At 55.7% G+C, this 13,398-nt stretch overlaps 1 long non-coding RNA gene across 1 annotated transcript; it reads left to right on the top strand.

Annotated features, from left to right (window-relative positions):
- Positions 1–368: 368 nt before the first annotated feature.
- On the top strand, positions 369–2,685 carry LOC144615795 (uncharacterized). Its single transcript, XR_013554410.2, has 2 exons — positions 369–532; positions 2,456–2,685. It is a non-coding gene; the product is annotated as an uncharacterized LOC144615795 (long non-coding RNA).
- The last annotated feature ends 10,713 nt before the right edge of the window (positions 2,686–13,398 follow it).

The raw sequence follows: 13,398 nt of genomic DNA, 5'->3' as shown, positions 1-13,398 counted from the left end.
CGTGTTAATCCCCAGGGAGTCATGTCTCCACATCCCGCACGTCAGCCAGAGGACAAATCAATACCGTCGCCTCGAGACCCAAGCGCCCATATTTTTCGAGCAGGCCTAGGGCTCGGCTGACGTCGGGGCCTCTCCTGCGCCTCCCCGCCGCACAGACAATTATCTCCGAACGATCCGGTCGAGACTCGAGAAGCTGGAGAGAGGCAGCGAGCATTTTTCTCTCTGATCGCTGTTCCCTGGCAGGGCCCGCTGCAGAAGGACAGCCCCTCCCCCCGTCTGGAGCGTTGACGTGAAAAAGAATCGCACAGGTTGTGACATCTGCCCAGACGCCCCCCACTCGTTAAATCACTTCTGACGTGGACAGGACACCGGGCTGCGCTCGCGTCCGCTCAGCCGGCCGCCCCGGTGCCCCGCGTGCGTCGCTCTTCTGTCCGGTGTCCGACGCTGCCCTTGGTGTTTCCCTCGCGCACAAGCAGCAGGTAACAGTCAACGCGGAGACCGCGGGCCCGAGCTGGCCGATCGCCCGCCAAACGTGCGTGACCCGCGAGCGGGGGACGTGGGGACCCAGAGAGTGGGCGTCCCAGCTCTCCTCTCGGAGGCTCACGATCGAGCTGGGGAGCTAAGATGTGGGAAACAACACCTTAGCTCGTTCAGCGGACACGTGCTGAGCCCCACCCCCACCCCCAGCACGTGCTGGGCGCTGCCCTGGGCAGTGGGCCAGGCGGCCACCGTCCTCTGCTCGCGGGAACGACGACAGGGGGCAGCAGTGCCGCCTCGGGGGAGGTCTGTGAGTCTGGACGGCAGGAAGGAGGAGACCCCCACCCAGAGAGGCTTCCGGGGAGCGGGACCGCTGCGCCGGGGCCGGTGGGACAGCGAGGACCCTGCCTGCCGAACAGAGCGAGGGAAGGCGGTTCCAGCAGGGGTGCGGCGCGCAAAGGCCCGCAGGCACCAGGGTGCAGCCAGCTCGGGAAGGAGAGCGGCGCGTGGCGGCGAAGCGACGTCCGAGGACGCTGAGGGCAGAGGGCAGGCGGTGGAGGGGAGGGCGCTGGGGCGGGCGGCGCAGGGCCCGGGGCCACGCCGGGAGCACCCAGGGTCCTTAGGAGCAGCCTGGAGGCCTCGTGATGCTCAGCAGGGGCGGGACGTGGTCGCCGCGTCGGGGTGTGGAGTGGGCGGAGCGTGTGCCCAGGGGGATCCGTGAGAGGGGCGAGGCGGTCACGCGGTGAGAGAGGCGGTCCCCCGAGCTGGGAGGGTGATGGCAGCGGGGGGGGGGGGGAGGGGGCGGGGCAGGGTCCAGAGATACCCAGGAGCCGACGCAGCGGGAATTAGGTTTGGGATGCGAGGGAGGGGAGGGGACAGGAGAGATGCCCAGGACCCGGCAAGGACCCGGTGGATGGCGTCACCGGCCGGTGAGGGGGGACATCCAGAGGGGCCACGTCTGGGGGTGACCGTGGGACGTTCACGTGGACACACAGGTCTAAAGCCGGAGGAGAGTCTGGGCTGCGTGTGGTGAAGGGGTCACCTGCCTGTACGTGGCCCCTGAAGTCATGGGGAGGCTGAGACCCCCAGAGGGAGAGCACAGTGTGACAATGGGGGAGGGAGGCGGCCGGACCCGCGGTGTCCATGGTGGCGGCTACAAGCTCCACGGATGCGTGTGTGTCTAGATGTGTGTGTCTAAGGGTGTGTGTGTCTAGGGGCGTGTGTGTCTACGTGTGTGCGTCTAGGTGCATGTGCACGTCCGCTGACGGGAAGGAACCTGTAGCACGTGTGTCGTGGGGGCAGGAAAGGAGGCCTGAGCTGTGGGAGCAAAGCCGGGCTGGGGAGCCTGCCCTGGAGGAAGTGACCGGAGCTCGGGTCGGCTGAGCTGATCCTGGTGCGGTCCCAGGACAGAGCACCGAGCACCCCAGTTAAGCCCCCAGTGCCCAGCAGGACACCCATTTTACAGAGGAGGGGACTGAGACCACAGAGGGCGGTGAGGTCCCCACGGTCACCGAGTGGGAGGCGGAGCCCGCAGCCCTCCCCCCTGCTCTGCAGAGCACTGCAGGGAGCTGGGGAGGGAGGTGGGGATCTGAGGGGGAGCCTGGAGGTGCTCTGGGGGTGGTGGGCAGGGAGGTGGGGAGGGGAAAGCAGTGCTGCAGGGGTGTAGAGGCGGCGCCTCGCTCAGCAGGCGCTCGCCGTGGGCTGTCCCATCGCCTACTTGTCACGCGTTAATGTTTGCGGTCAGCTTATACCTCCCGTCGCCAGGCCTGGACAAAGTAAATGAAGGGGCTGGCCCCTGGCTGGTGTATCTGTGCCCACCGCCCGTAGCTATCGTGGCCTCAGAGACTCCGGCCCTGGGATTTCTGCTCAGATCAATTCAGGGCAGAGACGTGTCTAAGAGCCTGTGTGTGTATGTGTGGGGCCTCCAAATACTAATAAGGAAAGATTACGCTCCTTTCTCTTCTCTTCGAGATTACAGATCACGTCCAGAGACGGGGCCTCTTCCAGCAGCTGCGTCTGGCCAGGCACAAACTGAAAGCCAAGCCCAGGTCTGCGTTCGGGGTCACCCTTGGCTTTGACAGAAAACGCGTGTCATATTTCACTCATGGCCTCACGCCTGAAAGCGATGTCAGCTTCTGAGAAAATACAGCCCCTGTGCAAGGGAACGTTACGATCCCTCGCGAAATAAAGCCTTTTCCTTCTGTTGAACTCTCCCAGCCCGCATGGAGCTCTCTCTTGTCGGGCTTTCTAGAATCATCCATCAGGTTGTGGGCCAGAACTGGCTGAGGACTTCTTTGCTGCTGTTGTTGTTTTTAAGGTTTATTGATTTTTGAGAGAGAGAGAGAGAGAAGGCATGAGCGGGGAGGGGCCGAGAGAGAGGGACAGAAGATCCGAGGCAGGGTCCATGCCAACAGCAACAACCCCGATGCCGGGCTTGGACTCAGGAGCCTGGAGATCACGCCCTGAGCCGAAGTAGGATACTCAACCGACCGGGCCACCAGGTGCCTCTGAGGACTTCTTAATCTCGGGTTCAAAAGGCAGTAGATGCTGTGAAAACTACCAAAAATGAGACTCCGAATTCACAACATCTTTGCTCTAGCTGGGAAGCAGGAATACTTGAGTAAAGTACACAGTGTATAATGGAAGCACTTTTCCGGAGCGAGAGCTCAGGGCTTCTGAATTTTTAAGGTGTTCCTCTGACACAGTGACAACACACACGTCCTTCCTGTAGGTTTGAAAGTCTCGTCTTTGTCTAAATCCTGTAGGTTCCCCGAAGGGAGCGATTTCTCCTTGTGCTTCTTTCATTGGCCCCTAAACCGTTCCCAGGACGCTTGCTAAATATTTCTTGACGTGTCAAGATTCTGACAGGTGGTCAGGAAGCCGCCCTTTCTCTGTTACCAGGAAAAGCTGTAAAGGGGAATCGTTCTCAGGGCGTGCTGGAGATTCGTCTGGCCAGCAGGCTTCGTTGGTGTTAGTCTCGTAAAGAATATGCTGACTGTGGCTTTTCTGTGGTCCCGGGCCCCATATCTTTGCCTCCAGAGAGCTGGAAATTGGGCCGTTCCTGGATCAGTGACTCAGCACTAAACAAAGTTCTCAGTCTCAGGTTTAAAATTAACTGTAAAATGCAAAAGAGATAATTCATCGGAGGGAGAAGGTAAGCAGTAGGCACATTTTGCGACATCAAAAAACCATCCTGGCACGGAGATCTGGAAGTCTGCAAACTGGGGTCTGAAGCTGCCAGTTTGGGGGTAGAAAATGTTATGTAGCTTAAAACCCTTTAGGAATATTTTATCAAAAGATCCATTCCCTGTGATGTTATTTTGGGTATCTCTTTATAACCAGCTGACACGCTTCCCCTTAGCATTTCACTGACTTGAAAACCGCAGAACTCTAATTACAGTCTCTAACTAAAAAGGAAGCAGGTCTGTGAGCGGTACCTAATTGATACATTCATTTCTCTCCCCATTTCTGTCTTGTCTCAGATGATCAGGGTGAACGTGTTCATGAGTTATTTATTTTAAGGAGCAAAGAGCAGGAAGGTGGGGGTGGCATGAGCCAGAGAACATTCTCTTTCTTTCTCGTCGTCTTCTCCTTCGGTCATCCACGGTAAGGGCGGGTCACTGGACGCTGTGTGGCTCAAGGGCAGTGGTTTGTGAACTTGGCATAAAGCTTGAGAAAACCTTGGTTTCCTCCTATTGGTGGCCAGAGAAATCCCTCCTCATCCTGTGTCCACCACCTGGCTCTTCTGTCTCTCTGTGGTGCAAAGTATCTCTTTGGAGCTGGTCTCCAGGAAGGGCAGACAAGGAAAGGCCCATTTTCTAAGTCGGAAGGTATATGAGTTCTTACCACAATAGTGATGTGGACCACCTCCAAATTCAGTGACTTAGGGGCGCCTGGGAGGCTCAGTCAGTTGAGCGTCCAACTCTTGATTTCGGCTCAGGTCATCATCTCATGGTTTGTGAGTTTGAGCCCCACAACGGGCTCTCTACTGACAACGCGGTGCCTGCTTAGAATTCTCTCTCTCCTCTCTCTGCCCCTCCACTGCTCTCTCTCTCTCTCTCTGTCTCTCAAAATAAATAAGTTTAAAAAAAATTCAGTGACTTAGAGCGGCCATGTTTATGTTCACCCTCAAGCGTCCGTGCTATTGACTGTGGTTTGGCTGATCTTGGCTGGCCTTGTCGTGTCATTTGTGGTTCAGGCTGCAGACCAGCTGGGGCTTGGGAACAGGCTGTGGGGGTTTTTCAGTTCCGCCTCGTGCATCATGTTGTTTTTTTAGGGCTCTGCTGGATTCTGGCCTTACTGGCTGGTTAAGTTTCTGAAATTAAGATTTGAAGTGATTACTCGAGGATAACTCTGAACAGAGTTAAAACTGTAATCGAATTTCCTAAGGAGTTGAATTAAAATGTGAAACTCGGGGCGCCTGGGTGGCTCAGTCGGTTAAGCGTCCGACTCCGGCTCAGGTCACGATCTCGCGGTCCGTGAGTTCGAGCCCCGCGTCGGGCTCTGTGCTGACTGCTCAGAGCCTGGAGCCTGCTTCCGATTCTGTGTCTCCCTCTCTCTCTGACCCTCCCCTGTTCATGCTCTGTCTCTCTCTGTCTCAAAAATAAATAAACGTTAAAAAAATTTTTTTAAATGTGAAACTCGTATTTTGTATCCTATAGTAAGAATGTGTACACCTAATATCCTTTATCTCAATCAGTATTTCCAAAAGGGTGTTACATATCCACTGTGATAGGAAGTACAGCTTCAGTTATTTGGATAGTTTTGTTTTTTTTTTTTTTAAACCGTGTGTTCTCCTTATAGTTACCTTCAGTTTATAACGGCAAAGGCTAGTGGTTTTACTTTTAGAATTGTGGTATCGTTTTCTGTTCAGACACAATTATTTGTGTAAAAAAGGGAGCAAAACTAAAGAAACAGTTGAGCAAATTGTAGTACAAGTGTGATCTAGATAAGGCGACCATTTTGAGGAGACTTTGGAAACACCTCTGTAACCATACAAACGCAGCACGGGTTTCGATGACCAGGGTCCCCTCAGCAGGAGCCTGGTTGCTGTTTTCTTTGCAGAAGCAGCCCCACAATTCAAGCGGTTCCTTCTGTCTTTTTGGTCTTGTTCCGTCATCCTCTTGACAGGGCTCCGTGGCGACCGTACGAGCCCCGCAGGGCATGGCTTGTTCTGGGTTCAAGGCGAGCTGGCACCACCCACAGCTGGTTACATGGGCGCCCTGGCTCTCGGTTTTCTCCTGTTTGTGCCCCGAGGGGAAGGTAATCGTGTCTTCCTCAGAGAGTATTGAAAGGATCGAATGGGTTAATACCTGATACACACCTGGAAGGGTTTCTGGACACAGAGTAAACACTCAACATGATGTGGTTTTATAAACTTCAGGTTTCCTGACGTGTAGACCAGGTAGTGTCCTCTCATCCCACAGGGCCGTTGGTAGTTGTGTGGAAACCCAACCAGCATGGGGATGCCCTGTCTTGTGCCTCTTCTGTCCACCTGGTGAGCGTTTGGGGTCTTTGTGTCCTGGGTACTTTGGTACTATTGCTAACTTACAACAAACCAAGTTTTTAAAAACGTTCATTTATTTGTTTTTGAGAGAGAGAGAGAGAGAGCATGCACGTGCATGAGCCGGAGGAGGGGCAGAGAGAGAGAGAGAGAAAGAGAGAGAGAATCCCAAGCAAGCTCCATGCTGTCAGTGCAGAGCCCCACGCGGAGTCAATCCCGCGAACCAGGAGATCAGGACCCGAGCCGAAATCAAGAGACGCTTAACCGACTGAGCCACCCAGGTGCCCCAACGACAAACCAATTTTTAAAATCACTTTCATGAGTAAGATAAAATAAGTCAGCCTGAAGGAGAAAAAAAAAAAAAATCAGAGCCTGCGCGTAGTTCTGAGTAAATGGTGAGTACTTTGAACTCCACCAGCTCTGCGTCTGACCTGCTCTGAGATTTCCGTGCTCAAGGTGGATGGGGGCACAGGGAAACAAGGGCAGGGAAAGCCAGCTCCGCCTCTCACGGGATTTGCCTGTAAGGGGGACTGCTCGCACAAGGTGTCGCTTGCGCCAGACCGGACCCTGCCACATGTGACGAAGGGCTTATGAAGCCAAATCACCTCCCTTTGATTCATGCTGAGGCATCAAAAAATTGAGGAAGAATGACCGCATAATTAAAAAGTTCTTCCAAATAACGCAACGTTCGGGGAACGCGGGAAGCCACTCACAGGAGAGATTTAAAAAGTGGAAGATAAAGCATCTTGTGAAAGAAAGTGGCGCATGTGTTCATGTGCACATTTACTCCTGGGTGAATTTGCTTTTCTCCCAAAGACAAAAAGAAAAACAAACAAAAACCCACATTCCAGCTGAAGCAGGTTCAAGGTGGAACCACTTTCTACCTAAACTCAGCCTCATCCAAAAAGCCCGAGGTCCCAAGTCGTCTGGGGTCAACATGATGTCCAACAGCAGAATCAAAAATTGACTCTGTTTAGCTTTTCTGGACAGTGTCGTCGCTGGGGTTTCCCCACAAGCTGAGCTGGAGGCCAGGACCTGTAGGCAGGTAGGTGGTTTAGGGAGGCGGTCTGGGGACTGCACAGAGCGAAACGGGAAGACAGAAAAAGCCAATCTTAGGGTGCAATGCTGATATCGTGCACGGTAGTTTTAAAACGTGGCTGCACGGTTTTGGATACTCCTATGAGAGGTGGGTCTGTGCCCCTTCTCTGTGAGTCTGAGCGGTCTTGTTTTGATGTGTTACCTTCAAGGCCAGGCCACAAAGGGCCACACAAAGACTGGTGAGTTCTCTCTGCACCTTCCTACCTTTAGCATATTTTTTTAAAATGTTTTTTAATGTTTATTTATTTTTGAGAGAGAGAGACAGACAGACAGACAGAAAGCGAGCAGGGAAGGGGCAGAGAGAGAAGGAGACACAGAATCTGAAGCAGGCTCCAGGCTTCGAGCTGACTGTCAGCACAGAGCCCGACCCAGGGCTCGAACCCATGGACTGTGAGATCATGACCTGAGCTCACTCAAGTCGGACGCTTAAACAACGGAGCCACCCAGGCGCCCTCCCCCCCCCCCCCCCCCCCCCCCCCCCCCGCTTCCTGCCTCTATAAATACAACATGCATAATTAGTAATGCCTGGCAGAAAAAGAGACACAAAATAAAAATAAAAATCATATCTTAATTTTTTTGAAACTTCAAAATGAGTACTATTTTATTTGGACTTCCTTTTTACGGTCCAAAGGTTTTCTTCTCATCCATTAAGGAATCAAAAATCGACTCTACTTTAGCTTTCATTCCTTCCTAAAAATTGCCTTTAATTCCCTGATGGCCGCATGTCCACTAAAGACATTGGAATGTGACACACTCCAGGTTTCCAGAGATATTTCAAATATTTTCTTAAAAACGATTTTCATTTTGGCGAGACTCGGAATCCATGAACACGTTCTGTTATGCGTTCTCTTACTGTTTATATATATAAAAAAAGCGATTTTCCTTCTGTTTTACACTTCTGTTCATGCTCTATGTTATTTGTCTCTTGCTGCTGTGAAACAAATTCTGTTTTAAAAAAGAGTAAGTCCTATCTCCTTCCTCAATAACATCTGGGAAATCTGCTATTATGAACTCTTTTTTTTTCTCGAAGGAATACAAAGGGCCTTGAAAATACATATTGTTATGTGTACATGAAGAGAGGAAAGGCCTTCAAACATTCGTATGATTCCCTCCAGGGTCGTTAGGAGGCACGGTTGTGAGCACAAGATTGTAACCTTCCCAGGAGAGAAAGTATCAAAAAGCCAGGCCTTAGAAAACGGTGGAGGATGATCTCTCCGCTGAACCTGGAACTTCGCTTATGTGAATAACGAACACTCCTCCTTTGTGCGACTGAATACGCGTGACAGGGAAGAAGCCGCCCGGCACGGGTCCACATGCACCTGCTTGGTTTTCATTATTTTCCGCCAGGGGAAATGTACGATTTCCCCACAGCAGGGAGGCCCGCGATTGTGACACACGGGCTCCCGGATGCCGTCGGGAGGCTTCCTGAGGAGGCCTCGTGGCTGCGACACGGGAGGCCCCGCCGCGGGCAGCGCCCGTCCTCTGCTTCCCTCTGGCTGTGAGGCTGCAGGTGGGCGGCTGGCGGGGGGCGGGGGGCCGGTGGCCGCGGCACCTGCAGGGTCGGCGCCCCGGGGCTCAGCTGCGGGCCAAGGCGGAGCTCCGCCGGGCCAGGTCCCGGCTCTGGCTCCGCCCAGAAGTTGGACTCATGAAGGAAAGGCGGCCCCTGCCTCCCGGGAACCCTCTGTCCACATCCAGGTAGGTCCCCTAAGGCCAAGGTCAACCAGGAGCGAAGGTCCGTTCGCCCAGAATGTGGGACACCGGCTCCTCAGGGGGGCCTCCCGGAAGGAAGAGGGGCTGGTGGACGGGCAGGGGCCGGGCCCCCACCCCTGCTCCCCAGGCCACAGTCCCCGGGAAGTCGTCCCGTCCCTGCACACTCCTTCCCCGCTGGGAGAGGGGCCGAGAGCTGGCCTTCCTTCCCCGAGCTCTGGGAGGGCCTGCTGGGCTGACGCGCAGAGGATTGGACACAGTGGGGCCCCGGGTCTGGGCTGTTACCATGCGGGGAGTTCTTAACGCGAGAGGGGGTTTCGGGTGCCGACTTGAGGAAGTTACTCGCGTCCCCAAGGACGAAACATGGACGAGAGCTGGGTCCTTAGGGGGATGTGGGCCCAGCATCCACCATCAAGCGGCACCAACGTCTCAAAACCGTAAACAAGCGAAGCCGGGGACCGTCTGGTGGCCTGTCCACCAGCCCCTCTGAACACACCTGGACTCTCGTTCCTCATCTGGGAGCCGAGAGGCCTCTGTCTCCTTTGTCCCCGTTCTCTCCGTCCCTCCTTCTCACCCCCTCTTCGTTCCTCTTTCTGCCTTTGCTCAAACTGCAGCCCAGAAGCGCCGCGAAGGCACGAGTCCTCTGAGAAGCAGAGCAGCCGGACGAAGGCAGAGCGTGTCCTCGATGATGCCGAGAGGCTGAAACCTTGACGTTTTCCTGCGGTCGAGTCGTCTCCCCGTTTCCAGGGGTGGTGCGTCCACAGGGCCGGCGTGGGGTGTTCTGGGCACACCCGCCGCCTAAGGACGCCCCTCCCCTGCCCGTGGTGGGGGGTCCGGGAGGATCGTGGCAGGTGATCGCCGGCCCCTCAGTTTCCTCCGTGAGTCTGGGGCCTGGCTCTGCCCCGGGCAGCAGCCCCCTCCCGGCACCGGGCTCCATGCTGCCCCACGTCCAGATCGGGCTGGCGAGGTGCCCACAGCCTCCCGGCCCCCTCGGGCCTGAGGGAGGCGCCCCAGCTGCTCCGGAGGAAGAGCCACTCTGGCTTCCAGATCCGGGAGTTTTCGACAGCGCTGCACGAGACCCGGGTTCCCTTCCTCGGTCGGTGGGGCCGCCAAACGCCTGTCACTCAGGCCAGGGACCTGCCCACGTGTCATCCTGTGGGCCTCCCTCTTCTTCCGGCCCGCGTCCAGTCCACAAAACTCAAACTAGTCTCCAGTCTGTCTGCCCCTCTGTCCCCTGCCGTCACCCGCGTCCTCGCTTGGGTCACCACCGCAGCCGGACGGCTCCTCCTGCTGGCCTCCTGGCCCCACGCCCAGATCCACGCTCCACACGCTCCCAGAGTGAGAGTGAGCCCCGTGAGATCCACACGAGACACGTCCCCCTGAGTAGATGTGTCGGTGGAGGAAGGGGACCCCACTTCCTGTTGCACCTGCAGAGCCCAGCACGACTCCTGTGGGTTCCGCGGAATCATCTCCGATTGCCTCCCCTCCCTCCCTCTCAGGGAACCGGCCTCCTGGCTCCCCCTGCAAACCCCAAGTCTCCCTGCCTCAGGGCCTTTGCACGTGCCGCCCCTGCTTCCCCCAGACCTGCTGCTTCATGCCCTTCCAGTCTCTGCTCAAGTGTCACCTCCTCAGATAGTAGCTGTGACCACCTGCCCACGGAAGCTGTCTGCACCCTACATCCTGTCCCTATTTCCTGCACAGCTGTCTCCATCTGAGATTGATTATTCATCGCCTTTTGCACCCACAGGAATGGCAACCACGTGAGAGCCGGAACCCCCTCTGTCTGTCTGTCTGTCTGCTGTTGGATTCCTGCTCTGAGGACAGAGTCGGTTCTTGATCTGCATTCGTTGAGTCACTGAAGGACTGGGAAGAACAATAGAATGGAATCTTAAGAATTCTGAAATTGGAATCCTGGAACATTGGAGTCAGAAGGAGCCCTTGGAAATCGCTTAGTCAAACCCATTCCCTTTGCAATTTCGTGAACCGAGTCTCAGGAGGACAAGTGATTTGCTTCACATCTGAGGCCCCGGGGCTGCTGCTCGGTTAGAGGGACCCGCGTAGCCCGCTGTGCTGTGTGCACCGGCTGAGGGGAGGCTCTCGGGACTTCTCCTCCCCTGACACACGGCCGAGGACAGTAGGGACAGGTGGCACAAATAAGCCAGAGGACACATGACGAGAAGCAGTGGGTTCTGAGGGGACAGAGCTGGGGGTGGGGGGGGATGGGGGCCCAGAAAGGCTCCCCGAGCGCGAGCAGGTCGAATGGCCTGAGGGGCAGGTGAACCCCACATGTGAGGCTCTTCGGCAAGAACGCCGTGAGGCCCGTCCCTCCAGTCCCTCAGGACTGCCCGGCTCGTCCAGAATGCACGTCAGACCATGTGCTCCCTCCTAGAAGCTTCTACTGGCTTCTGTATCCGTTTCCTAGGGCTGCCTTGACAAGTCGCCACAAACCGGGGGCTCCAAACCACAGAGAACGGTCCTCTCACAGTTTGGGGGGACAGAAGTCCAGAACCACGGGGTTGGCGGGGCTGGTGCCTCTGGCGGCTCCGAGGCGGCCCCTGCCCCTTGCCTCCAGCTCGGCCACGAGGACGAGGACTCAGACTCTCGTCCTCTGTGCATCTCGGGACCTAGAGCTGGCCTGGCCCAGCGAGGGCGGATCTGAGCCCAAGCGTGTGTCCCCCGGACCCTCGGACGGCCTGCGGGGCCCCTGAGGAGCACGAGGAGGAGGGGCGGGCAGGTTCGGGGCAGGGTCCCCAGGGCCCGGCTCCCGCCTCACATCTGAAGGTCACATTGGGCTTCTGCTGACGGGTGGACAGAGGCAGTGAGACAGAGCGAACGAAACCAGCCAAGACGACCCCAAGGACTTGGTCTGAGCAGCTGGAGAAACGGGCACCTGGTGAGTCGGGGGAGGGGCGTCTCGGGAGGAGCCGGCAGGGCAGGGAGGGGCCGAGATGCAGGGAGACCAGGCTGGTGCTGAGCCGCCCGGCGGAACCTTCCGGAGAGGACGGGGCCTGAGCCCCCTCGCCCCGGGCTCAAGAGCTTCCTTCGTGGGAGCTGGAGGAAGACCACCTGCGTCGTCACGGAGCAGGTGAGGCCAGCCAGACCCTGCACTTGTGTCTCCCTCTGAGGGACAAAGGTCAGTGTCACAGCAGTCAGCTCTGATGCTGGCTCTGGGCCAAGACCCTTAATATTCCATGAGAACTCCGCATTGATGAAATTTTCATTAAAGAAACATTATCGCTTTCACTCTCCTTGTTATTCCGTGGCTCTGAGTGTCAGGCTAATTTGGGTTTGATTACCCCGGTGATCCGAAGATTGGAGCATTATTAAAAATTTAGATGAGCAATGATATGTCTGGACCTCCCTCTCCTCTCTCAGCCGGAGCACAAGGGCCTCTGCTAATGACTGCGGCGAACTGGGGCAGTCGTGGCAATTAGGGAGTCATCTGTAGTTGGAGGGGAGCTTCGACCGCTCCGCCTCCCGCGGGAATTAGCTGCTCGCCTTGCAGGGCACGCGGATTTAATTGATGAAATGCATCAAAAGGAAACTCCAGTCCTGGACCCAGGTTTAGGACTGAGGGGCTGTCCGTTTGCCCGGGCAGCTCCCTTCCCCTTTCTGTGACTCACACGTGCCCCGCGTGGAGAGAGAGGAGGCTGGACCGGGGCAGATGCTGAGACACGGTGGCCTGTGGGCTGAAATCAGCTTCCGGAGGGAGTCCGTCCTGTGCACAGTCGTGTACGTTTGACGAGCGTTTTCCCAGACTTGAGATCTCCGCTGCTGCGCGTTTCGCGTCTGTTCCCTCGTCTCACTTTCCCACCCGTGACCTAGATACACCTCTTCCCACTTCACTGACGGGGAAACGCGGGCCAAGATGGGCTAGGCGACTTTCCCTGGGTCGCCTGCTTGGCAGGAGGACAGGCAAGATTGGAACCCAGGTGGTCTGACTTCCAGAGCCAATGCTCTAATATCTGTGCTAGAATTCCACGGTGTTTCGAATTAATTAGTCACCAAATTTAAAACATTTGTTAATTTTCTATAAAAATAGAACTTACATGTTACAAACTTGGAAGCTGTGTATCGGTGTCCCTGAAGGGTGCCCCTCTCTGGAATATCACTATTTTGTGCTTCCACGGGGCCCTCATTACTACCACCGTTTACCCTTTGTCTGTCAGGGGAGAGGGCAGCTTTCATAAAGAGAACTCCATCTTTCAGAAAGCCCAAGAGAAAAACTAGGAATCTGCCGGGTGGCCAGGGGACCCGTTTGAAAGCTCAGAGAGCACCTGAGGCTGCCAGCGCTTGTGGGGCCAACAGCTCGGACAGAAGGGAGGTGCACTGAGACCTGTCCAATGTCTCCACCTCTTTCCCTTTGAGGAGTTTGGAGAGGGGCCCAGGGTCACAGAAACTGAGGGCTTTTCAGCAAGGATGTTGATCCGAGGACATTAAAGAAGTAGAAGTGGGGGGCTACCAAGGGACCCAGGGCTTAAGGCCCAAGATCACAGAGAAAAATGAAAGTGGGTCTGATTTTCTGCAGAATTTTCCCTCTTGGAGCATAAGCTGATTCCTTATTAAAAATTTTTTTTTTAATGTTTTATTTACTTTTGAGAGAGGGAAAGACA

Source organism: Panthera onca, chromosome A3 (genome assembly GCF_046562875.1).
Source record: "Panthera onca isolate mPanOnc1 chromosome A3, mPanOnc1 haplotype 2, whole genome shotgun sequence".
NCBI lineage: Eukaryota > Metazoa > Chordata > Mammalia > Carnivora > Felidae > Panthera > Panthera onca.
Note: the sequence above shows the minus strand (reverse complement) of the source record. Positions and strands in the feature narration are given on the sequence as shown.